Genomic DNA, 25,075 nt, shown 5'->3' on the forward strand with positions numbered 1-25,075 from the left:
AACAAGCCCCTCGGAGTAAACAAGCCCCTCAGAGTAAACAAGCCTTTGTAACTTGTTACTGGTTGCTGGGCAGTGAGACAAAAAGTTAACCAACCTCTCCAGGGTATAAATAAACGCTTTACTGGTTTTTCATCAGGCAAGAGATAACTCCGCCTGACCCTGGCTGGCAATAGTCTCTTTTCTTTATTTTCTAAATCCTCTCGCCGTTTTCTCCTGGGGACCACTGAGAGACCACGGAGTCCCACACATGCACACTACACACATACATGCGCACACATATGCACACTACACACATATGCATACATGCGCACATATGCACGCATATGCCTAATACACACATATGCATACATGCACACATCCATGTTTCTTATATTCTACTGACATAAAAGTGTCCCAGTGCACTTTTAGATTTCATCTGCATTCACTAACATTTTCTTTTTTGTATCACTTTCTGAACCCTTAGACACATCAACAGGAGGAACACATAGTTTCCAAGTAATGTTAAATATGCAATATTCTACACTATGAATCCCATAGAGTTAACTGATTTGATTTTCACAGAAATTGTTTTTGGTTTTGTTTCTACAGAAATTGTTCACTGGTATTTGTCAAACATATTTTTTTTTCAGTAGTGGGAATTGATCCCAGAGACTTCACCCTGAGCTAATCTACCCACAGACATTTTTTTAAAAAAATTTGAGGGCTAGATATAGTGGCACAAACCTATAATCCTGGCACTTAGGAGGCTGAGGCAGGAGGATCACTGCAAGTTCTAGGCCAGCCTGGACTACACAGTGAGACACTGTCTCAAAAAATAAAAACAACAAAAAAATTGAGACTGGCTTTTGTTAAGTTGGCCAACCTAGCCTCAAACTTGTGAGCCTCCTGCCTCGCAGGTGCTAGATAACAGGTGTGCACCACCACACAGGGCTAATCAGCTCCTACATTCAGCCATGCTTCGACAAGTAGACTTGTCACTTACTTGGTTAACTTTTTCCTATTAAGTTTATTGATCAACTGTAGACCACTTATCACTCTGATACAAATTAGTAAGCCAAACCTCCTTGACTTCACTGGTATGTACTAGGAATTTCAGTCATTCATCAGTGACAGGACCAACTTCTTTAGTGAATTAGGTAATACCTTTAAAATGCTAGAAAACTTTTGGTGTGATTCATACTGTAAAGGCTGCAGGCACAATGCACTGTGGCTTTTTTCATTTTTGCATGACTATATTAGGGATTGAAACCAGAGTCTTCACACGGAGTTACATCTCCAGTCCCCTATTTTTACTTTTGAGACAGTCTCACGGAATTGCTGTATTTCCCAGGCTGGGCTTGAACTCACAGTCCTCCTGCCTGAGCTATCCAGAGTGCTGGGGTTACAGGTGCGTACCGCTGTACCTCCCAGTGCACTTTTAGATTTCATCTGCATTCACTAACATTTTCTTTTTTGTATCACTTTCTGAACCTTTAGACACATCAGCAGGACAATAAATCAAGCCTTGATTTATAGTGTGACAAGTGCACTGGTGTAAACACTCCCATCAGGGCAAATTTCAAGGGGAAATCATAGAAGAAATCATCTTCAGGGCAAGATCATAGAAAACTGTGATATAACTGGAAAGTGATGAATTTAGAATATTTACTACCTTTGTCTTAAAAATATTGAATGGTAAGCTCACATTATGTTGTTTAAAAATGATGGCTGTATTTAAAATCTGGCTTGCAAAGTTCCTGAAAACGTACAGCCAGTCTGGCCAGCCCGACAAGCGGGCTCCAACAACGGCCACCGGGCGGGTGGTAGAAGGCCGGCGCCTGGCGGTCCGAGCGAGGATGTGCGGCACCGTTACTCTGGCGAGAACGGGAAGGTCGGGCGCGCGCCGAAGCACTGGGGGTGTGAAGCGACCCGGGGCTGGGGCGCACTTAGCTTAACCACGTAGCCAGTTTTGACCAGACAGTCCTGGGTGACGCCACTGTCCACTCTCCGTTTCCAGAGGTACCCCACTTGGGACGAACAGTAAACGGCTTCCCTATAACAGCTGAAGATCTGAGCCTTCTAGGCCCAGGACCTTGGCTAAAGCGGGAGAGGGTTTGGGAAGGCGGCCGGAGTGGGGCAGGTGGAGGAGAGGGAAAGGGAGGGCACGTTCGGGAAGCCGGAACGGGAGGGGAGAGTTTCCATCCAGGGTGGAGCGGGGCTGGGCAGACGCCTTCTCCAGGAGCACAAGGGGACCGGTGTTCCCTGGTGAACGGGCCGTGTCTGCTACTCACCTTTGGTCTCACACAGCTAGGAAAGCAGGGGAAATGCATATGAACTCAAGTGTGTGACACTGGGTTTCTGACAGGGATGAGAACGGCAGGACCAGCAAGCAAGAGAGGTCAAAATTCCCCACCGCACCATCTCCCGCGGGAGGCCTGGAAGCCCTTGGCCTCCAGCCGAAGCCTCCCAGGTGAAAATCTCCTCTGTTACCAGTCTGTGGCCAGTTCACATCACTCTCTGTCCAGCTGGCAACCCTCCTGAACCCCCAAAGTGAACCGTTCCTGGCCCTCCCAGCTTCCTTCTCTCCTCCACGGGGGCAGGGCACAGCTGGCCCCTTCCCTGGAGGACAGGGCCAGGCGGCAGCACAGGCCAGGCCTGCAGGCTGCTTCCAGTGCCGACGCACACACAGGCTTGCGTGTGCTGGTCACAGCCAACCCCGGCTTGGCAGGGCAGCCTAGGACAGTGATCCTGAACTCCAGATCTCCTGGAGCCTTCACGAGACTTTCAAACCTCAAATAAGGGGGGGCGGGCTTTGGCCTCACAGAATGAGGAGATGACCAAGGGCTTCCAGGGTGCTTGTAATTTATAGAGAAATGGAGGGAGAATATATCTAGGCAGCACTTTGTTTTCTTTTTTTGTTTGTTTTTTTCCAATACCGGGAATCGAACTCATGACCTTGCACTTGCCAGGCAGGCGCTGTGCCGCTGAGCTAAACCCCCAGCCCCCTAGGCAGCGCTTTGAGAACTCTCTGAATATCTATATGTATCTGTGAATTTATTTAATCCTCACATCCATCCTTTGAGGTAAGTGCTGGAGGAAACTGAAGCACAGAGAAGTTAGGCCACCTCTGGAATCCCGCAGCCAGCATCAGGCTGAGGTGTGAACCCAGAGAGCTCACTCTCCGCCATGGCACCGAGCTGCCCACCCCGCATTCTGGATGTCTTGTCCTCAGCGCTTTCCACCCCGCTGGCACACGCTGGGCCTGAGAGGCCCGTTAGACATCGTTAGGCCCAGGGACAGGCCCAGGGACAGGCCCAGGTCACGGAGCCTTCAGTGTAGTCAACCTGCGAGTTTTTTCTTTAAAACAAAGACTACAAAACTGTGGCTACCAAATTCCCAGACTCTGGACACGGCCGTGCCAGGAGGGCCCAGCGAGTCCCCTCAGTCCCCGATGAATGGACCCCGCCCAGGTGGCCGCCGGAGCCGCTGTCATCCACACTCTGTTCTATGCCAGGGCTTCTGGAGCCTGCTGCTTTTCTCTCTCTCCTCTGGGGAAGAGGAAAAGTATCCCAGAAAGGCAAACTATAAAGGGGTCGGAAGGGAAATCCAAAAATAGCCCAGCCTCTGCGCCACTCCCTGCTGAGGGAGGCCGGGCTGTGGTGCCCTGGGTGGGCCTGCGGGGCAGCTGTCTGCCCGGGAGTGACTCAGGCCGGAAGGAGCGGGCACACGCCTGCTTCAGGAAGCATGGACGGCCAGGGGGAGGCATAGGAAATTTCCTGGCCAGCCCGAAAGCCAAGGAAACATTAAACTTTAACCCACCCAGCTCCAGCAGGCGGCCTGAGGCCAGCGAGGCACGGGAGCAAACAAGCGCCCGCTCTTCTCGTGGGTGCTGTCAGCCTAAGAGTGACCCCAGCCCGCGAGCCTGGGCGCTGAGGTGGGACTCAGCGAGGCGCCGCGCTGGCTGCTGCTTGGCTTTCCAAGGGTCAGAAGCCGCCGGCAGCTCTGCCGAGAACCCTCGGGGCCTTCCGCAGCCCTCCCCGGCCCTCCTCAGTCCCTGTCCCCGCAGAGAGGGCGGTCCACCGGCCCGGGGAGAATGGGCCAGGCGGGCGGGCACGTGCCCCGCGGTGGGCCGGGAGGAGGTGCCAGGGCCCGAGGGAGGGAGGCGCGGTGGGAGCGGCCGTGGTCCGGCAGGGGGTGCGAGGCCGCGCGGGGAGGCCCCGGTGTGGGCTCCCCAGCCCGGGCTCGGGCAGAGGGGACCCAGGGAGGAAAAGGCAGCGGAAGAGCCCGGAGCAGGCAGGACCAGAGACAGCACCCGGGAGTCGAGGAGGCCCACGCGTACACACATGGCTACAGGAAAAGACACAGGGCGATTAACGCTCCGCAGAACCACTGCGAGCCCTGCTTCACGCACGCGGATCCCGCCCTCCTTGCTGCTCGGGAAGGCGGGCCTGGAAGCCGTCGTTCGGGCTCCTTAGCTAATATTTCTTTTACTGTACTGTGCGCCTCCTCACAGTCCTTCCCGAATCTATTCAAAACATCACCTTTCATGGCTGTTTTGAGTTTGGGGAAGAACCGGAAGCCTTAAGGTGTCAGATCCAGTAAGTAAGGTGGGTGAGGACGCGCTGTAATGTTCTTTCACCAGCCTGTCTTTCTGCATTCACCATCACACCTTGTAGAGCCCAGCGTGGTGGCGCACGCCTGTAATCCCAGCACTGGGGAGGCTGAGGCAGGAGGATCGTTGCGAGTCCGAGACCAGCCTGGACTACAAAGTGAGCTCAAGGCCAGCCTGCACTGCAGTGAGACCCTGTCTCAAAAAGACAAGAAAAAAAATCAGACCTTGTAAAGCCACTCCCAAAAGAGGACTTCTTGACTGAGGATATAGCGCGGTGACATAGTACTAGCCTGGCAAGCGTGAGGTCTTCATTCCTGGTACCGAAAAAAAAGGACTTCTAAACTGTTTCAGAAAGTGGCAAGAATAAGCACGTTCAAAGCCAGGGGAAAGTGCTTTGAGGGGAATTATTTCTTCTTTCTTTTTTTTTTTTTTTTTTTTTTGAGACAGGGTCTTGCTATGCAGTTCAGGCTGGCCTTGAGCTCGCTTTGTAACCCAGGCTGGTCTTGAACTCGCAACAATCCTGCTGTCTCAGCCTCCCAAGTGCTGGGATTACAGGTGTGCGCCAACACATCCAGCTTTCAGGGGGATGAATGGCAATATTTCTTTTACTGTAATGTAGTTTTTAAAATTTAAACATTCTAGCTGGGTGTGGTTGTGCACACCTGTAAATCCTAGCACCCAGGAGGCGGAGGCAAGAAGATCATAGTGAGTTTCAGGTCATGCTGAGTTACAGAGTGAGACTCTGCATTACAATGTCTCAAAAAAAAATTTTTAAGCATTTGGTGTATATTTTGATCACTGTATGAAAGACAACTCCCTATCTGGGGGGGTTACAAACGTGGAAAGGAGGGACCCTTTGATCAGGGCTGGAATTGGAGGCTGATGTGAACTGGAAGTTTTCAGCCTACACAAGTGGATGTAGAAGTAAATACTGATGCGAATGTCTACTCTGCATGTACACGTGGACAGACGCACGGCGCCGAGCTCAGTCTACCGGGGGCCCGAAGGCAGTGACACCCCAGTACTCATGGGGAACACGGCAAACAGACACTGACTTCTGGATACCATTCATTCTCCACAAAAGACTCCAGAACTCAGCCAGGGAGACTCCGAGGTGAGCCTAGGACATATTTTTGTGTGTGAGAGTCAGCTGGGTGTGGTGGTGCATGCCTGTAATTCCAGCATGCAGGAAGCTGAGGCAGAAGGATCACTATGAGTTCAAGGCCAACCTGAAATGGATAACGAGTTTCAAACAAAACAAGACAAAACAAACAAACAGACAAAAAACCAAAAAAGAAAGTTAGGAAATACTTTAAGAGTAAAGGAAGCATGTCAAAAGGACAAAGAAGCCAGTTTGAAGGGCCTCCACTGAACAAAGCTGCTGGCGTAGTTTGAGTATAAAATAAGCAATATAGGTCAGGCAGGGTGGCACATGCCAATATTCCAGCTGAGGGAGCTAAGACAGGAGGCTGAGGCAGGAGAATGGTAAGTTTGAGGCCAGCCTCAAGCTACACAGCCAGAACCTGTCTCAAATAAAGCATGGTGGGTGGCACAGGCCTTTAATCCCAGCACACAGGGAGGCTGAGGCAGGAGGATCACAAATTCAAGCCTAGCCTGGGAAACTTAGCCACTCTGTTATACCTTGTGTCAAAAAAAAAGGGGGGGGGTGCTGGGGACATAGCTAGTATAAAGGCTCTGGGTTCAATCTCCAATTATTGCTAAGGATAACTAAATAAATAAATAAATTAAACAATGTAATGGTAATAGATTGTAACCCATTACAACTCATTAAGTAAAACAGAAAACCACACGAGGCCAAACAGATACTAATTATAGTCATAGCTATATTCGTAATTATATTTATAATTATTAACTTTAATTACTTATTTGATGAGTAATGTGATATTTACAAAGTTTCAAGCTATTTCCCACAAAAGACTTAATAATTATAAAGGAGAAGTAACTTCCCACGGAGAAGGCGGGCAGGTGCTCCCACGACCAAGGCTTGCGGACACAGGGACGAGAGGACGGGACTCGCTCGCCGCTGACGGAGGCCGTAAGAGCGCAGCGTCTCCTCCTCGACGCTCCCCTCACAGGGTCAGCTCCTGCGTCCAAGGGAGGGACACCGAAAACCCAGGCCGAGGGGCTGCTGCGAACACTGACCCTGCAACACGCGTCAGGAGTGAGACCTGCAGGTCAGCGAAAGACCGGAGAATTCTCCTGGAGGGCGGAGATACAGGAACGTGATGACTACATGCAGTATGTTTCCACGATGGACCCTGCTGTTACCACGAAAGAAACGCAAAGTTGTTAAACTCAAAAAGGGGTCCCTCATGCCACCTCTAAAAACAGCAACAACAGAAAGTCAGTGAAGCCAGGCGGCTACAGAAGGGTTTCACACGTGGCTGCCCCAGTGACAATCACAAAAGACTGCCAGAAACACGAGTGTGCAAGAGGCCACCACAAACTCATACAAAAAGTACGTCTCCAGGACACCCGCTTGGTGACCTCTAGTCGTCCTTGGATTGATGCCACTCCTGATATTTGTCACCGTGGCTGAAGAGTACTGGAGAAGAACTTCTCTCTCTAGGAGAGATACACATACACTTACGAAAGGAGAAGCAACAGATTTATTTCAGCGGAAAGAGTCTCTTGCTCAGAGACGCTGAGGAGACAGAACGTAAGGGCATCCATTGTGTGGAAAGCAGCAGAAATACAGGTGTGTCGGAGAGAAGCTGGTCTGCTTTGCTCCTGGCCTTGCCCCTGAAGCCTACAGAACGTGCTTGTCTGTGGCTGGAGAGGCCAAGCCCCCAGAGACCAACTTGTCCTCGCTACGGCACAGCCCGGACGAAGCCAGGTGCCAGAATGCCAAGCTCATCATTGCAAATGAGGGGTAAGGAAGTTTGCTGAGGTCTCCCGGCTTGTCTGACACTGGGAATGGGCAAGCTGCTTCTAGGGCTGGGCCTCGCCGTCAACTGGGAGCCAGAAGTGACACCAGTTCTTAGACGCTCCTCCTCCTCAGAAGCAGGAGGGTGTCTGGTTTTGTTGTTGCTGTTCATTTGCTTATTTTTTCCCTTTTAGTCACACTACAAGTCAGATCAGAATGGCAGTCATCTTTAGAAAATACAATCGGACTTGAATGAAGTTTCCCAGTCTCCTGTGGTGACAAATCACAGGACACGGCCTTGTAGAGGGCAGCTCCTGCTTGTTTTTGCATGTGGAGAGATCGGTGCAGAGCCTCTCCTTGCCTGGTACCGCCATGTCTGAAACACAGGATGATCTCTGCTGCCTGCCCAGTGGGCTCTTCCTCTCCTACCAGGTGTTTTGTTTTTTTTTTTTTTGACCAACAGAACCTCAGCTGGAATGAGCCAGAGTCAGAACTGGTCCCAGTTTTTAGAAGCACTGATCAAAAGCTCCTGTGTGGGAGCAGGCACACGCTTGCAGGGAAGGAGGCTGCCGGGAATGGCCTTCTGTTTTCCTACAAATTCACCCCAAAATTTATTCCCTGGGATGCCGGGACGATGAGGTCTGGCACGGTAGAGCCCCTAGTGCCTGGTGTGTCACACACACCGGGGACTGTGAAGCCATCACACCCAAAGGGAAGGTATCGGGGAACTCAGCTGACCTTTGAGATGCAGTAGTGTGGTATCATCCTGCCCACAGTGACAGAAACCCAAACAGTACTGGATAAAAACAGAAACCCACATCTCTGTCATATAAAAGCTCAAACGGGACACGGAGCCGGGATGGAAGCCCCACAACCCTCAGGGATCAGGAGCCCTTACCTATTTGCCTGCCACCCTCCAAACAGGGTTAAAAACTCACCCTAACCTCTGAGGGCAGAGGAATGGCACCACCCTCCAAATGTGCTTTTATCTTGTGCCCCGACAGGTCCTCCAGTTTCTGCTCGCACGCTTCCTTTCCCCGCCCAGAGGACAGAGGCACAGGGAAAAGGCAAGGGGGCGCTCCTTCCTTGTAAAGGTGGGACCCAGACCTCACACGCTGCTCGCCCTTACCCACACGCCGCCGTTCACCAGAGCTCACACCTTCCACAGCTGGCTGAGGGCAGGCTGAGGACTTAGCAAGCTCAGTATTGTGAGGGGGCATGCACCCCGGCACCAACCAGCAAAGCCTGCTGCAGGGGCAGTGGATTGCAGCTGTTCAGAATTCACAGGGCTCCCGCTTTCTGTAGTCCTGGCATATGTGGCTCTGAGCCAATTTTCCTGGCCCAGAGGTGCATGCCGGGCCTGAGCCAGAACACACAGCTCCGTCTCGCTGGCCTCTCAGGAATCTCCTCTGACATTAACAATGTCTGCTGTCTAGTGTACATCCTTTCCTGCTGGAGGTTTGGCCCCCAGCACCCTGCTCTACCGTCAGGGTACAAAGCTTCTGGACACTTCCTTCTGCACACTGAGACCTTACCTTCTCAGTCTGGCCAGGAAGTGCTAGAGAGCATGCTCCTTGAGAGGGAGGAAGGGGCCCCCGGGAGAACCAAGCCTCCCTTGGCCAAGACTTCAGGCAGAAGTCTTCCGCTGAGGAGGCAGAAACAGTCCAGGCTACAGACAGCAGCCTGAGCCAGCATGCGGGCAGGAGGCAGGGAAAACAAATCCTCACCCATCAGCGTGGTCCCAAGAGCAACTGGGGTACACTGACGGCCAGCTGCACCCCGGGTTCTTTTTCGGCCTTGCCAATTTAGATCATCCCCATGGAAGGGCTGTTTGGCCTTGACAGGAGCATTGGTAGCCTCAGCGGAGCGGAGTGTGTAGAAGCCCGGTTGATCGCTCTGAGCCCGGACTGTCGGAAAGGATGGTAAATCCACGGGTTCCAGATCAGAATTTCCAGGTTCCAGACCTGTTGGTGTTTATTAGCTTCTGACTACCAGTGAGAAACCTGGCATCTCCACGTCTTGGTCTCTCATGTGTAAAACGGAGGTAACTGTGCCCCTGAGATGGGACTGGTGAGGAAGGAGTGGCACGTAGCAAGTCAGTCTCGCCGAGCCTCACGCATACACGCAGGAGGCTGCTCTACCCCACGGGGCAGGGCACGATGGGTAGAAAGGCTTCGCATGGATAGCTGTAGAAAGTATCCGGTCTAGCATGTCTTGTTTTTGCTTCCGGTTTACTTGCTTGTTCTCTCCGCTTTCCTGGGCCTTAGCTTTGTTCTCTCCAGCAGGGCGACAAATACGGGCCCACTCCGCACCCTAGGGGGTCACACTGTTGCTCCATCCAGAGAAGTGTGTGCCGCAGGAGGACCTTGCCTGCCCCTTCTGCTGTGACCCACCATGACTGCCAGAGCGCGAGCCAGCTAAAGGGCAGAGGAAGGGCACCACGTTGTATGCCAAGATCAAAGGCTCTGGCAGCTGGTGACCCAGGAAGCTCTCCTGGCATCACAAGGACACCATGCCCTCAGGCATCTGGGGCCACTGCATGGAACGCTCTGGGTGGCACACAGGGTACCACAGGCTTAAGGAGAAGGCAGGGGAACTCCAAAGAATGATGGACAGTCACGCTATGGACCTGACTAGGTCACTGTCCCACCTCCGGGAACGAGGACCCTGTGTGCAGTGAGATAGGCAGACACGCTTCACAAAACACACACACACCTTTTATCTAGTCACACACCATCTCAATCTTGTAGCATCCACCTACCTAATATTTGGTGTTGTAAGAGTAGTACGGAGTTGTCAGAGCAAATGTAAGTTTTAGGCAGACTCTGTCTAACATTTGTGACAGTGTCTTTAGACTCTGAGCTGGCTGGACACCACAGACTTTCCTCCTTTCAAATGTGAGCGGTGTGCTGGAGCAAACCGGGGTGTAGATGAGGACTGGAACCAGGGTCAGCGCAGCGTCCAGGTCACAACGGGGGTCCTGACAGCACCGACTGCAGCCTCCACTTCCTAGCAGCCTCTGTGCCTGGCCCACTTGACGTCTCTCCAGTGTCTGAGCACTCTTGTTTTTTAATATTTTTACTCTCTCTTGAAAGGTTTAATTTTCCTTGTAGCACAAACTCTTCCCTAATATTTTTCCCCTGGGATTTCTCTTTTTTTTGGTCTTTTTGAGACAGGGTCTCACTATGCAGTTCAGGCTAGCCTTGAGTTCACTTTGTAGCCCAGGCTCGTGTTCAACTCACAACGATCCTCCTGCCTCAGCCTCCTGCCTCAGCCTCCCAAGTGTTAGGATTACAGGCGTGCGCCACCACGCCCGGCTCCCCTGGGATTTCTCATCTTTATGCCTGGTTCAGTCTGTTGGCATGTCTTAAAACTCCGAAGCCTTTAAACAAACAAATGCTCAGGAGGCAGAACATTCCTGTGAATGCCCTTTGCCCTCCCCTGGGCTCAGAATGGGTAACATGGGTCAATACTGATAGAAATCCTAACCTTGGAAAAACACGTAAGTCTTACATCATTATCAACCCATCATCTGTCAGTTAAGATTATAAATTACCTAGGGGGTAGGGAGGTAGCTCATTGGTGTCTGCATCTGACCCCCAGTACTGGGGAAAACAGACCTCTGTGGTGGTTGTGTGATGCCAGGATGCTTCTACAGCAGTCATCTGGAGCAGTTTTGTGGGAACTGTGCTCCTCTCAGCCTTGAGGATGGATTTAGCTGTTATATGCAGAGAGGACCTTGTCTTTAAAATTCATGCAGCTTCTTTCTTCTCAATGGCATGATTATATTTGTTTCAACTAATAATGCTTTCTCATCATTGAATAAACATGTTCCAGAAACAAGCTCTGTTATCCTATGGCCCTGTTTACCCCCCTGGCGCATCACCAAGTGACCCCTGGGATTTGTGATCCCAGTTTCAGAAGCCTAGGATCAAGGCCGTGTCAAGCTTGTTAAAGGACAGAGAGGAGGAAGGCCCCGAAGAGCTTAGTTGTTTACACTATAATCTAAATATACCTTTTCCTGGGGCTGGGGATTTAGCTCAGTGGTAAAGCACCTGCCTGGCAAGTGGAAGGTCGTGAGTTTGGTTCCTGGTACTGGAGAAAAACCAAAAAAATAAATAAATAAATATACCTTTTCCTAAGGAAAAAGTTTTAAAAGGAAGGAAAAAGAAAAGAGAAGACGAAGAGGAGGACCAGATGAAGAGGAACAGCAGGAGCAGCCTAATCCCAGCTACCGGCAGGCTGAGGCAGGAAGACGGCGAGTCTGAGGTCAGCCTGGGCAACACCGCAAGACTGTCTCAGAAAAGAAAAGGGATAAAAGAGCAGCAGAGGAGATGAAGGGGAGGGAGAGAAGCTGAAACTCACCCTGACCTCTGAGAGTCTGGCCCCCAGCCAGCCCTGGTCCTCTGACATCACTGAGCACACACCTGCTGGCCCCAGAACATTCCATTCCTATCCCTCGCCAGGAGAGGACTGCATTCCTGGCACGGGGTGAAGTCCCAGGGAGCAGAGCCCCTGCTGGGACCTGGCGGAGTTCATGCCACCGCGATTATCAGCCTGAGACGCTTCCTCTGCTGCCCAGGTCTTCCTTCTCCTCTGCCAGTCTCCAGCTACCTCTGGCTCCTCACCACGTGGCAGCCCTCAGGGCTGCCTCAGGGCTGCCTCAGGACTGCCTCCCCCCTTGAAGGTGGCCCTCCGATGAGTGGCCAGGCTCACCCAAGGTGACACAGGTCAGGTCAAAAATGACAGCAAGCTCTTGGCCTTGTGACTTTGGGAACCTCACACCCAGCCCAGGGCCCAGAGGTGATGCCCAAGGCTCTCTGCTGTCAGCAGGCCTTATGGGGCCCTGTGGGTATCTGGGAGCGGGACCTGACCAAGGTTTGTCTGAGATGAGTGCAGCCTGTAGTTAGTTGCCAAGATCTCAAGAACCATTCGTCTTAGGATAGCTGTGGGCCCAGGGGCCTGGCTGCGCCTCGTCAGTGCCGTGTTGTCTGAGTTTGCTAAGGGAGTAGGCATGGAGTCCACTCACTCAGGCTGCATTTATCATCTGGGGAAAACGGCGCTCCTAAGGTAAGACGAACCAAAGCCAAGGCCCCACGACTCAATCTGACAAGGTCTCCAGCCTCTTGGCTGTTGGAGAGGGGCTCTCAGGGTTAAGCTGCTGGGCACAGGGACCTCTGGCTGGGCTGGAAAACAGCACATGCACAGCGCTCTGAAGTCAAGGGGACCGTGGCGGAGGCCGCTGAGGGCAGGGTTGCCAACCCTGAGACCAAACCATTCTCTTAACTGGCAAAATTTACTGCCTTTTTTCTCAGGGGCCTGGTAATTTTCGAGGGCTTTGGGCTTTCATGTCCACCTCTCCCTGCATCCCCCCAGTTTTATGGAAGATATACAGGCTGTCTGGGGAAGTTCCTTACCTCAGTTCCCAGACAGCCTTTACTCCCGAGAGTTCTGACCTTCCTGGAGCCCCCCAGTCATACTACTATCTTTTATTTAAGCCTTTCGCCGCCCATGGTTGGGGAGACCGGGGCTAGGCCGAGACATCAGTACTTAGCACCCAAATGGCCTGTTCGATGTAGGCTCACCGTTTTCAGTGTCAAGGAAAACCAAAGACCTGTGACTGTGTCGTGATTACGTCCCGGGATGGGCGATGCAGGAGCGGGTGCTGGCCAGGGGCTCAGGACTGACTGAACAGGAATGAGGCACTGAACGTTTGGACCCCAGCAATTGGCTGGGGTTTTATGGGGCTTCCCTTAATCTGTTCTCATGACAAACTTGTGAAGCAGGCCCATTGCTATCTCTAGTGAAGGACGTGTGGGCTGAAGGTTAGAAGGTGGAATCTCTTGTCCACGGTCACAGAGACAGCAAGTGACAGAAACAGGACACGAACCAGCTCCCCTGACACCCCACCTGGACCCAGGGGCTGCAGGTGGGGTGAGGGGGCCCTGCGTGCCGTGCAGCAGCTAAAGCACACAGCGTGTTACGCAGGCTGAGGACGCACACGTCCAAGGCCAGTGGCCAGGTCAGTGGCATCACCCAGCCTCCTGCCCCGGAGAGGCGTCGGTAGAAGAACACCCAAGAGCAGCTAGAGCAGATGAGGATCTTTCCCTTCGGGCCCTGAGAACAGAGTCAGGCAGCGGATGTGAGGCGCGAGGACCCGGGGCTCGGGAGCGACCACACACTCCTAGAGCACCCACCCAGACCCCAGGTTCACAAGGCCACCCTGGAGGACAGGGGCTGCCTTCTGCAGAGCCCTCGCTTCCCAGGTGTTCTCACGGCTCGGGTAAGTCAAGGCCCATGTAAGGAAGGTCAGGTACTGGCCGTACTTCCCAAAGCAGCAGTCTCTAACCAGAAGCTGCTCCGGTAGGAGCAGGAGTGAGCGTTTGAAATCAAGACTGCCCGGACCCCGAGGCACACGCATAGAGTCCCATCGCCCTGGGAGGCTGAGGGACTTAATGTGCACTTATTTAAAAATAAAAACTTTTAAAAAAGGATTGGAGATGTAGCTCAGTGCAAAGGCCCTGGATTCAATCCCCAGTACTGCAAACAATCAAACAAAAAACACTGCATCACACTTGGGTCCCCTGGCCATTGTATGATATGCTTTCTCTTCCCCATCCCTGAAAGCAGGGACGGCCAGGGCCCCTCCAGCTCTCCTGTGCTATGATGCTTTCATGGGGCCTCATCAGATAGAGTGAAGGGTTTTTTTTTTGTTTTTTAGAGAGGGTCTATGTAGTTTAGGCTGGCCTCAAATTTGCAGAAATTCTCCTGCCTCAGCCTCCCAAGTGCTGGGGTTATACACATGCACCAAGGCCAGCTGGGTGAAGCTTTCCTGAAGATGTGATTTGGTGGAGTGTGGAATTCCAGACAGCATGATTTCTCTCCACCTAAAAGTCCTAGGAGAACTCCTTTTTGTAAAAAGCTCTTTGTCATCTTTTCTAAAGATGGTGCATCTTGTTTTTTTTTTGTACCGGGAATCAAACTCACAACCTTGTGTTTGCCAGGCAGGGGCTGTGCTGCTGAGCTGTATCCCCAGTGGGGATTGTGTATCTTTTAGCTGTGCGGGACAGGAATGGGGTAAGGGACCCACAGCAGCAGATGGCTGTCCTACGACACCTTCACTTACCTCCTTCCTCCTTTTCTGAAGGGGCTGATGGCTCTGTTACGCTGAGCCAGAGACACTGAACAGAGGCCACAACAAGAGCAAGCCAACTTACTGTTACATTTGTATGTGAGTTCTTTAAAGACCCTGTTCTGCAACCCAGTTATGCACGGCCACAATCAGGAGCACAGCAGCCACTGCGGCACGGACAAGCCAGGCGGCTTCCACAGGCTCCTTTTCCTAAAAACGGCATGTGTGGCACTAAAAAGGCCCGCCTAAGCTCATCTTTCTGCTAACCATTTTTTCTTGAATTTTTTGGATAAAAGTACTTTTCTTGATACCTCTTCTTCTGCCTCATCCTCTCCTCTCCTTCTGCATTTTTTTTTTAAGACTCTCATTATATAGCTCAGATGGGCCTTGAATTTGCAATCCTCCTGCTTCAGCTCCTGACTGCTGGGATACTGGTGTCACTGCACCCAGCGGATAAAAATATTTTTAATAAAAACATCATTTTCTCAGAAAAGGAAGTCTTTCTGCCCTAAATCAGTCCCAAGCAGCCAAGGGTGTGCTATAGAGAAATCTGAATGAGCACAGGACAGAGAGACGGCCTCCTGCAACAGTGCTGGCCCCCTCAGCTCGGCTCAGGCTCTCCTCCCTCCCCGCCAGCCCTCAGGAACTGCCCAACAAACGCAGGCCTGGACCTGCCTTGCCTGCTGCCCACAGCCCCTCCTGCCTGCTCTGGGCCTGACCCTGCCCGCCAAAACTTTGCCCTCACCCCACCCACCACCCCAAGTCTGCAAATACAAACAGAAAGGGCAACTTATCTGCATTACCCAGCCAGGGCAAACAGCTCTTGCCCAGTCCCTGCCCTCCCCCAACAAGGCTGAGCCCTTGAGCCACAGATACGCATGGAGAGACTTTTTCCCAGGCCTCTTTCCTCCTGGCAAGACTTTCTACTTTCAGCAGGCTGCAGTTCAGTAGTTTCCTAATCCCTGCGTAGAAATTTAAGTTTACAGAAACCTTTAAGCACTCATGACACTCAGGAGGCCCATTCCCAAACTGCCAAACTCTGCCAATGTCAGAAGAAACCCCGCAGCTGCCTTTGTCGACATTCCAGTGACTCACGGCCTTCTCACACGGGAAGTCTTCCCGGCCGCCCAGCCAAGCACTGACTTCAGGGTGGGCCTGCCCCCGCCCCTGCTCCTCTCAGGTAAACACAGGCTTGCTCCTCAAGGACACTCCTAGGCACACCTCACCACACACGGTACGGTCAGAAGCCACTGTCTTTCCAGTTCTGGCTGGGCTACAGGCCAGAGGCGTGACCTTGAGCAATCCTGTAACCTCTCTGAGGCTTGGTTCTTCCACTGATAGAAGGGCTCAACTACGGGACCTTGTTAGAGGAGAAACTGTCTTCCCCAATGAGTTTTTGAGACTTAAACCCCAATGTGACTGTCCTGAAGATGCGGCCTTAAAGAAGGTGATTGAATGAGGTAAGCAGGGTGACCTAACCCTAATCAGACAGGACTGGCACCCTCCTAAGAGGAAGAGAACCACAGGGCTCCCCGAGTGCGCCTACTCCCAGAAGACCACATGAGCACGCAAGAGGGCAGCCCTCTGCAAGCCGAGGGGAAGTTCTTCCTGGGCCCAGCTCTGCTGACCCCCTCGTCTTGGACTCAGCCTCAGAGAACAGTGCCCGTACTTCCGGCCCAGCCTGTGCTTTATACAGCAGCCCACAGACCAGCCCTGACCCTGCGCCCTGCTCTGCCAGGCCCGCTGTGCTGTGCGCTGGTCAGAGGGAAAGGTGAGCCCGCTGTGCCGTGCACTGACCACTTCCACCTGTGAGTCAGGGAAACAGCCGGACCTCCTACGGGGAAGCCTGCAAATCCCAGCCTCTCCGAGTCTCAGCCGGAGCTCTCCTTTCTAATCTCAGGCCTCGCAACCAGCTTCTACTTTTGTAGTTTACCACCTTTCAATCAACTCACATCCCTTCTTTCACAAAGGGCTCTAACTCAGACCTGAGAGGTGGGGTGACAGAGACAGAGAAACATTTTTTTCTTTGAGACGGGGTCTCGCTGTTGCCCAGGATTCTGCCTTGGCCACATCAGACGCTGACACCATCGTACCTGCTTTTAGTGTTTAGTTTTTACCATAACGAAGTACTTGAGACTAGAGAACTTACAAGGAAAGAAGTTTATTTTAGTTCACAGCTCAGGGGCTAAGAGTCTATCAGCATGGCAGCAGCAGAGGTTGTATGCCGGCTCATCTTCATCTCCTGGTGAAAACATAAGGGAGGTGGGTATGTGGCAGGAAGCCTTGCTTTATAAAAATCTGCTCCTCCGGTAACTGGTCCAGTGCTGCAGGGCGAACCCACTCTTGTGAGAAAAGGATTAACCTGTACAAGGCCTCCATCCCAGGACCTGAACAGCTCCCACTAGGCCCCACCTCCCAACACCACCCCCCTGAGGAATTAAGGTCCCAACACATTAACTTTAGGGGACGCACTGCAACCACACAGGTGGAAGAGAGCTGAGAGACAGTGTGTGTATGCGGAGGTGTGTGCCCTGGGCGGCCTCTTCTGTCCCTGAATGCCCTGCCCTGCCCTGCCCCCTATCCCAAGTCCTGGCCATCTCCGCCAAGCACTTTTGTCTTCTAAATCCCTGCTGGGCTGGGCGTGATGATGCTCACCTGTAATCCCAGCACTTAGGAGGCTAAGGCAGGAGGACTGTTTCAAGTTCGGTATCAGCCTGGGCTACAAAGTGAGCTCAAGGCCAGCCTGAACTGTATAGCGAGACCCTGCCTCAAAAAGACAAAAACTAACAAAACCCTTGCTGGCTGTATCTGTGGGCCTGAAGTACCCACCAAGGATAAACGCAGCCCACCTCCCAGTGATGACATGAAGTGACAGCTGAGTCCTGACTCCCACCCCCTCCAGGGATCCACCAGGCTCTGAACTCCAGCCTCTGGCTTGCGGACCCTGACCTTTCTCTCATCTCTGCCTCCCAGAAGGCTGACACCTGATGTCTCCAGGGTATGCAGGTACCTGCTCTTGGCCGTCCTGCTTCTCCGTCAGCCGCAGGCCACAGTCCTTCCCACCAAGCACTCTTGTCTTTCCCTCTCTGGTGGAGGCAGTGGCTATCAGAGACCCTGGAGATCACACTGCTACTGTGTCTCCCCAGTCCTCGCACTCCTGCGGGCCCGGCCCTGCCCCACCCCGCTTCCAGCTCACTCTTCTGGGTCTGCAAGTTCAACAGACTCAGCTTCAACTGCACCTCCAGCACTTGGCAGCTGGGTGACCCTGGGCAAGTTTCTGATCCTCCTTAAGCCGTAGCTTCCCCAGCCTTACTGCGGAGGTCCTTCTTCTAGTATTACAGGGAGGAGGCCAGGTGACGATCTGTGTGAAGCACCTCACACAGGGCTGTGTGCCAAGTGTGCCAGATTCTAGTAGTTATGACTGCTGCTGATGGTGGACATTATCATCTTGGCTGGCCACATCCTGCCCTCTTGGAGATATTCCTCAGTGAGAAGGGAACAGGGCAGGACCTTGGGCTCCTGCCTAAGCTGGTTCTCCAAGCTCTGGGTCAATTCTAGGGGCTACCGATACACTGATGTAATCAGAACCAGCTCTCTTGTTTGTGAGCCGGCACCCTGACTAGTACACCTCTCTGGCCTTCTCTGCCTCCACCCTTAGCTCAAGTAGCTCCCTCTAACTGGACCCTTCTCACCCTAACAACTCTCACTGTTCTCTGACAGGTCTCAAGGGTCCCCTCCTGCAGGGAGCCTCATGCCCTTAGGTGTGCTAGTTGTCCACACCACTATGCAACCCTGTAGACATAATATGGGCTCAGGCTTGGGATCCCTCTGGCGGAAGACTGGCTTCCCTTCATCATTTTTCCTGGAATATGTATCTAGCAAATGTGTATGATGGGTAGGCAGATGGCTAGGTGGGTGGGTGGATGACACATCACTGTGTTTCTAGTCGCTCTTGCTCCAGCCTTTCCTCTGAGTGATTTCTAGCTAATTTTCCTAAGTCAGGGCTGGCTCACTTCATGACCCAAATACCTTCAGAGGTGGTGTGTTGCCTGCCAAATACAGTTCAAACTCCTCGGCCTGGAACCTGGCCTCTGCCTACTTTTCCAGCTCTTCTCTACCACTATTCCCCAGCCAAATCACATCAGATGTTCTCTAGGGCCTGGTTATTCATAGCGTGACCTTCCAACATAGGAGCATGTCAGAAATGCAGACTCTCAAACCCTTTCCCAGCCTATCTTGGCTTCTGCCTCTTTTATCCCAGAGCTCACATTTTCCCCTAAAATATTTCTGAAATTCACCCCTCTAGTGTAAATGACAAATGTCTGGTGAATGAGGACCCTACTGGTAGATGTCACGCTATGCTATGCCTTGCCAGCTGGTCTGCACGTACCTATGCTGCTCAAATGCATTGAACAAGTGAACGGTTGCTGGAAGAAGGAAATGAAGGTCAGGTTTTTAACTTGAGACCATCTGCAGGTCCCTGGCAGCAGCTGCATCAGGCACCCTGGCCAAGTGTTCCAGGTTCTCTGCCCCAGCTTTCTTCCTGTGGGTGGGTGGCAGAAAGCATCTCAGTCTGGCTGCTGCCAGCCAGGCCCACTCCAGAGTGATGAGGAAGAGGATGCAGCCTGGGGATGGCACAGGAGCCTGGGGGCTGTGTGGCCACCCTTCCTGTATGTACAGTGGGAAGAGAATAGATCTACTTCACCAGAGGACACACAGAAAAGCCACACTGCTGGCAGCAGCCCGAAATCCACCCTTTTTATAGGCCAATTCTGGTAGCAGACTGTAAGGACGAACTCACAAACTTCCTGCCTGGGTAGGCCTGTACTCCCAAATCCTTCCGGGAAAGTCTTCCCAGACCTCTCTCATCCAACATCCCCTTTCTCAGGATCCCAGCCCTTGGTGGGTATGTGGTTTTCTGTTTATATTGCAAGGCAAAAAGGGAATGCTTTTCTTCTCAGATCAGGAACAAGACAGGAATATATACTCCTACCACATCTGCTGATCACTGTACTAGACATTCTACCCAGTGCAATCAAGTAAGAAAAAGAAAAGAAACATCCAGATTGGAAAGCAACAAGTGAAACCAACTCTTATTACAAATGACACAATATGGTAAGAAGAAAATCCTAACGAAACTACAAAGCTACCTGGTCTAATTAAACAACTCAGTAAAGCTGCAAGATACGAGTCAATATAAAAATATCAATTTCATTTCTATTACTAATGAACAATTTGAAAATGGAATTGAGAAAATAATTCCATTCATAATAGCATCAAAAATGTTAGGGGTACAGCTCACTGGGAGAGAATATACCTAGCATGCACATTCTGAGTTTGGTCACTCGCACGGCAAAAATAATTATATTAATGCAATTGTTACTAAAATCCCAACAAGATATTTGTAGACATAATTTACTCTAAAATATATAAGGAAAGACAAAGGAACTGGATTAGTTAGGACAAGCCTAACAAAGAAGAACACAGCGGGAGCAATCACTGTTACTGGAGCTTACTGTGTATGACAGCAATCAGGACAGCCTGGTGTCTGGAGAACAGACACAGGAGTCACTGGGACAGAATAAAGAATGCAGACACAGCACAGTGTTTGCTTTCTGAGATAGAATTTTCTTTCCAAGTAGTCCAGGCTACTGAACTCCCAATGTAGCCCAAATCGGGCCCTGAACTCGCCATCTTCCTGTTCGGCCTCTTGAGAGCTGGGGTTACAGGCATGTGCCCAGCACCAACTAACTTTTACAAAGGTGCAAAAGTAGTTCAGCAGAGGAAGAGGAGCTTTCTAACAAACAGTGCTGGAGCAAATGGACATCCACAGGCACAAAACTGTATTATACCTGACTGGTTTCTTGCCCCGCTGTAATTCCTGCTGAGTCACTATGGCGTCCAGCCAATATGGCGCTAGCCACTAGAGGCCACGTGCTAAGCCCCATCCTTCTTCCGCTGAGTCCAATTACGATTTCCTACTTCCTTTTTTGTAATATCCTGTTCCCTTTTCCCACGCTCCCACCCAATCCTGGTCTGCCGTGTCAGGCTGTCCACCTCCTAAACCGGCCTCCAGCCTGGGGCTATTTAACTTTGGACCCCACAGAAGACCCTCAGAAGTTCCACATCTCTTTCTGTCTTTCCTTGTGGTCTGCTCCATGCCCACAATAAGGGCATTTTATTCTGCTTTACTTCTCTTGGCGCTGGAAAAACCTATGAATACCTAAACCTCACATTTGATACAAAAATTAAAAGGGTCATGGACTCAACATACAACATAAAACTTTTAAGGAAAAAAAAGCAAAAAATCTTTGGATTTAGGTCTGCACAAAGAGTAGACTTGTTCTTGTTACCATAAGCACAATCAATGACAAAGGCCAGCTCCCTAAGCTTGGACAGCCTGAGATTGCTGAGTGAGGTCCAGACGTGTGGGAGGGACAACAGCAGGCTGGGGTGGGGAGTCCCGCCTGACCCAGCTGTGTGATGCATGGACACTGCCAGCAAGGGCCACTTGGATCTCCTGATCTTCCTGCAGGAACAATGCAAAGCACATGTACAGCAAACACACAAGTCAAATTAAAAGGAAAGGAAAATCCAGGTCAGGCAGAACACAGAGGCATCAGCTTACAGTCAGCCCTTTCTCTTGCCGTTTCTGTCCCTACAGGGACCGTTCTCACTCCTCAAGCCCCAGGCCGAGGCTCAGGGGTTCCAAGAGGATAGGCAGGGCCTCGGCTGTACAAGTGGCACATGGAACAGTAATTCCAGAGAAGCACCCTGCCCTCCTCCACCCCCGCCCCCACGTGTCTCCTTTGCCTTTCCCAGGACGCACAATCAATCCCTTTGGCTCTCTGGCAAGACCTCTGCCTGCCCACCTACAGCGAGGAGGTCTCCAGAAAGCAGGCTCACCCAACAATGCCTGTTTTTCCTGTCAGCCTGTAAAAGCATCAGGCACAGTGCCAGGCTACGCAAACTACATAAACGGAAGTGGGAAGCTGCTGTGTGCTCCCCTCTCAGTGAACCACACCCCTGGGAACTTTCCATGCCCCCTTCTGCCTCCACCCTCACCACTCAGCCAGGAACCCTGAGTCCCTGCACTCCACCTGCAACATCTAATCCATCAAGGCCTCCAACTCTGTTTGGAGAGCGTATCTTGACTGTCTCCTCTGTCCACTGTCAAGGCCGGGTTCTGGCCATAGCTCCCCTCGCAGCTTTTCCTCATTCCATGTTCAGGCTAGCTTGCTTTCCACTAGTCAGCAGCGCAGCCCTCTAAAGTCAGATCAAATGGATCCCGTGTGTTAAACAGAATTCCCATCTCCCCCTCTGGCTCAGAAGTCTGCTCTGACGCGGGCCGGCTGCTCGTCCTCTTCTCCCCTTCTGTCTCCCTGGGCTCTGGTTTCTCCAGGCTCCTCTGACAGCCATCCTTGTTCTGCTCTCTGACCACGTCACCTGCAATGTGCAGCCTTGTCCACAGGCACTCCTTACAGTTCAGCTCTTGGCTCAGCCCTTTCTCCAAGGGGAGGACTCTTACACAGGAGCCTCAGGCAGTTAACCAGTGAGGACAGTGACAGACCCCAGGAGCCCTGTGGTTAGAAGAGCCCTTCAGAGTTGCCCTGTCTTGGGCAAGGCCAGCTAGGCCATGACGGCCCTGCCTCGATCAGTGCATGGAACCTCCCTGGCCACCTGTCTCAGGACTGGCAACCAAAGGCCACTTCCCAAGCATATTCCGCACAACTCCCAGAACAAGCCCTTTGGCAAAGGCAGGCTGGGCAGTGTGGGACAGCATCTGTTGTAACTCACCTCTGACTGGGAGTCTGCACTATTGCGTGTGTGTTGCTCCCTCTAGAGTGTAAGCTCCAGAGGCGGGTCTTTCCCAGCCCTCACTGCAACTTCCACCTAACCCGTAGTAAGTACTGAGAAAATTCTTTGCATTCCATTTTCACAATCTACTGGGACAATCAGAATTTTATTCTCACTGTACAAAAAGTAAAAAGAGCCTCCGGTTAAAAACAAAAAAACAACCAAAAAAACACCTTATCTAGGAAGTAGCAGGGCCAGAATTCAAGTCCAGCCTTAACTCCAGAGCTAGCACCTCTTCCACTACAGTGGAGTGACGGAAAGCGGTCAGTGATGGAAAGCGGCCAACCGGCACAGTACTGCGGGACCAGGATGCACACTTCAGACACGGCTTTGAGCCAGGGTACAAATCGCTAAGGATGAGAGCCACTCCTCAGTTTCCATTTTTAACACACTGTCCGCATAACACGGTAAACACTGGCTCACAGAGCCTCCACATCCTCTCGTACTAGGCGAACAAATGGGTGGTCAAACTGATTAAATTAAGGAATAATTCTGTTTATTCTAAAACTGCTTCCTGTTTTGCTCTCTTCACTTCTTATTCTTTGCCAATCCCTTCTCAGTCCCAAGATTACTCTAAGTCTTTCCCCGACCTACTCTGTTTCCTGAAAGAAAAAGCCTCTAGCCCGTGGGGTTTCAAGGACACCCATGTCAGTCTCAACCCTTACCATGGTGCATCTCGAAGAACTCCTGAGCTGACCTGACCCAACAGCCTGTTCATATCTGGGCATTCTGAGGGAAGAGGAACAGAGGAAACAAAATTAAAAACATCTAATGAGAAAATAAGAGGTTTATGGTTAATTTAAGTATCCAGTGAGCTCCAGGGAGATAACATTCTCTACTTGGCAAGGACCAGAACTCGGCCCAGCCCAGCTTCACCCGAGGACTGGCACTTCCACCACTGTTCAGGCACGTTCTTCCATGGGCAATACAGTGTTGGAATTAAGTGTGAGTTTGGCTGCTAGGTCTGAACTTGACGTTGACTCTGCACACAAGAGGATTTATGAGACCGTCAGGGACAGGGCCTGCGTGGCTCACTGTGCACATGGCAGCGTAACAGGCACACAGATACGGAGGCAGTAATTCCACAGCTCTACCAACCCCGCTAGAGCACTTACTCTGTGCTGAGATGATGCTCATGTCCATTATGCCACTAACTCCTCATACAAACCTATAACCCCATGTTATAGATGAGAAAATTGAGGTTAGAGGTAAAAAATTATCCAAGTGATAACGGTAGGAAGTGCTACAGCTAGTGCTAAGTACACATCTTAGCACTCTTAGTCAGTGGGTGAACTATGGCCAGCCTAGACCTTCTATTGCTCCTCTGAATGTAGAAAGAATTTAAGTATTTCTTACCTGTGGACTTCTACTGAAAACAGGCTCCAGATGAGTGATTCCGCTTAGCAAGTATCTGTGAAACCCTCCTGTTCCCCTTGCAGATAAAGTCAGTAGTTCACAGCACTAGCAGCTGTTCTGCCTTTAGGTCCAGAGAAGACATTTCTTGCCAGTATTGACCCCTGCAGGCTCTAAGTAGCTACGCTCCACCCAGAGTCAGGTAACGGGAAAATACACCAGTGGACCTGCCTCCACTTGCCAAATTCCTGAGCTAACTGGCCACACCAGACTAAGAGCAGGGAGAGGCCATCCTGAGGTCAGGCGTAAGTCTTCTTCCAAACAAAGGAGGGAACATGCTTTGGGACATGGCTGTGCCCACTCCTTGCAACAGACCAGATTCTCTCAAATACCTATCCAGGAGGCAAAAAGCACTTGTCCACCTGTCTCAGGGAGGCCCGTTCCTCATCTTATACTCCTGTGCAGGGCTGTGCTTGTCTTACTTGCACAACCGAAGTTGAGTGACAGCCTTCTTTTAAGCCCCCCACCCCCGACCCCGTGAGGAGGCAGGCAGACTGGCATCTTTGCTCAAGGGGCGCAGCCCTAAAGTCAAATTTCAAGGAGGGACGGAAAGCCAGGTTTCCTAAAAGAGGTGATGGCTGAAAGGCTAGTTAAGCTGGGTAGGAAAGGAGAGCGTCTTCTGGCTGAGGAAACACCACAGGCAAATGTGTAGTAGCAGCAACCCCTAAACCAACAGTTCCTACATGCCAAGTGCTGTGCTGAGCACGTCACGGATAACCTTACTACACTGCACTGCCCCGCCCAGGACTTCTTGTCTGTGTCTCCGCTGGAATGTTAGTTTCCTCGGAACAGGAACTTTCCCTCCACTTCTGTATCTCTAGGGCCTACAGCAGTGCCGGGTATATCGAATGAGATCAATAAACGTTTAGCAAATGAAACTTTGTCTTTCCACGATCTCCAAGTACATGAGTGTTAGAATCCATGAATTTAACATTAAACTGACCATACAATCTGAAAACAAAATTTTTCAATGTCAGAAAAGAAGCCAAAGAAATAGTAAAACTATTTACTACTTACATAATACATGCACATGGGTTTTCCCCCAAAACTATATAAGAACATCTTCCAAGGAAAGAAATATTTGAATAATTACAACAATTTTGTTAGTCCTCCAGAAAGAAGCATGTCTAATGAACACGTGACCGAACATCCTTTGAACTTTCAAAGATTAAAAGAAGAATTTATTTAAATTAAG

At 51.3% G+C, this 25,075-nt stretch overlaps 2 long non-coding RNA genes across 3 annotated transcripts; both read right to left on the reverse strand.

Moving 5' to 3' along the window:
• Positions 1 to 6,421: 6,421 nt before the first annotated feature.
• Positions 6,422 to 24,998, reverse strand: LOC102018837. 2 transcript variants are annotated; one of them, XR_001233834.1, is made up of 3 exons: positions 23,824 to 24,998; positions 23,133 to 23,196; positions 6,422 to 6,873 (listed from the first exon to the last, which is right to left on the reverse strand). It is a non-coding gene; the product is annotated as an uncharacterized LOC102018837 (long non-coding RNA). The 2 variants fall into 2 exon arrangements; XR_001233833.1 differs by having other exon boundaries at positions 6,422 to 6,870; positions 23,824 to 24,988.
• LOC106148414 lies at positions 16,756 to 18,993 on the reverse strand. The gene is made up of 2 exons (XR_001233835.1): positions 17,621 to 18,993; positions 16,756 to 16,934 (listed from the first exon to the last, which is right to left on the reverse strand). It is a non-coding gene; the product is annotated as an uncharacterized LOC106148414 (long non-coding RNA).
• Positions 24,999 to 25,075: the final 77 nt, after the last annotated feature.

This window comes from Chinchilla lanigera, unplaced genomic scaffold, assembly GCF_000276665.1.
Source record: "Chinchilla lanigera isolate Chin_1 unplaced genomic scaffold, ChiLan1.0 scaffold00020, whole genome shotgun sequence".
In the NCBI taxonomy this organism is placed as follows: domain Eukaryota; kingdom Metazoa; phylum Chordata; class Mammalia; order Rodentia; family Chinchillidae; genus Chinchilla; species Chinchilla lanigera.